Source organism: Plasmodium reichenowi, chromosome 8, assembly GCF_001601855.1.
Source record: "Plasmodium reichenowi strain SY57 chromosome 8, whole genome shotgun sequence".
Taxonomy (NCBI): Eukaryota; Apicomplexa; class Aconoidasida; order Haemosporida; family Plasmodiidae; genus Plasmodium; species Plasmodium reichenowi.
The window spans coordinates 460231-461392 of NC_033653.1; positions in this window are offsets into that span (position 1 = coordinate 460231).

Sequence of the window (1162 nt, forward strand, 5' to 3'; positions counted from 1 at the left end):
AAAAAAAAAAAAAAAAAAAAAAAAAACATGCGTATTTCAATAATTTTTTACATCATCATAATATTTGTTTATACATATATTTTATATATATATATGTGATATTCCATAAGCGTATTCAACAAAAAGAGAACACTTTTTCTTCATATTAAAATAGTTATAATAATTATAGTTCTTATAAATTAAAAATATTATAATGAAATATATAATTTCGTTTCATTTAAGAAATGGCGCATATTAAGGTTATATATATATTATATATACATATAAATATATTTACATTTCTTTAAATTTAAAAAAGAAATAATCAAATAACACAAACATATATATATTATTATATATATACATTTAATTTATTATAAAAAGAAAGCATAAAATAATAAAAAAAGAAAAAAAAATTATATTTATATTGTTTAAATAAAATTTGCATCATATTGGTATTTCATAAGAATATTTTTTTATTTTGGACTTAAATGCATTTATTATATATATACGAAAAAAAAATAGATCTATATATATATATATATATAATATATATTTATATACATACCAAAATTTTGTTATAAATATTTCATAATATATATTATTATATATAAAATATAATATATGTAATACTTCTTTTTTCTAATATATCAACAATTCATTATTTTTCAACATCTTTTATATAATTAATTCTTATTTTTTTTATATAAATACCTTTTTTTTTTCTTCTTTTTTTAATTATATTTTTCTAAAATATATAATATTATTATTTTATATATTTTAGCTCTTTATTTAATTATGTACCCATTAATTATTTTATATTTTTAGAAAGGTTTTTTCATGCTTTCAGATATATAATAAAAAGAAGGAAAAGGAAAAAAAAATATATTAAGTAATACATACATATATATATATATATATATATATATATATTATACATCTTAACGAATGGGACATACATAAAATGCTAAATAATTGTGAGTTCATAAAAAAATAGTTTTCATTTTACGATAATTTTTTTTTTTTTTTTTTTGTTATATAAAATTTTTATGTAAAGGTTACAAAAAAAAAAAAAAAAAAAAAAAAAAAAAAAAAAAAAAAAAAATTAAAAAAAAAAAAAAAAAAAAAAAAAAAAAAAAAAAAAAAAAAAAAAAAATAAATAAATAATAAAAAAAAAAAAAAA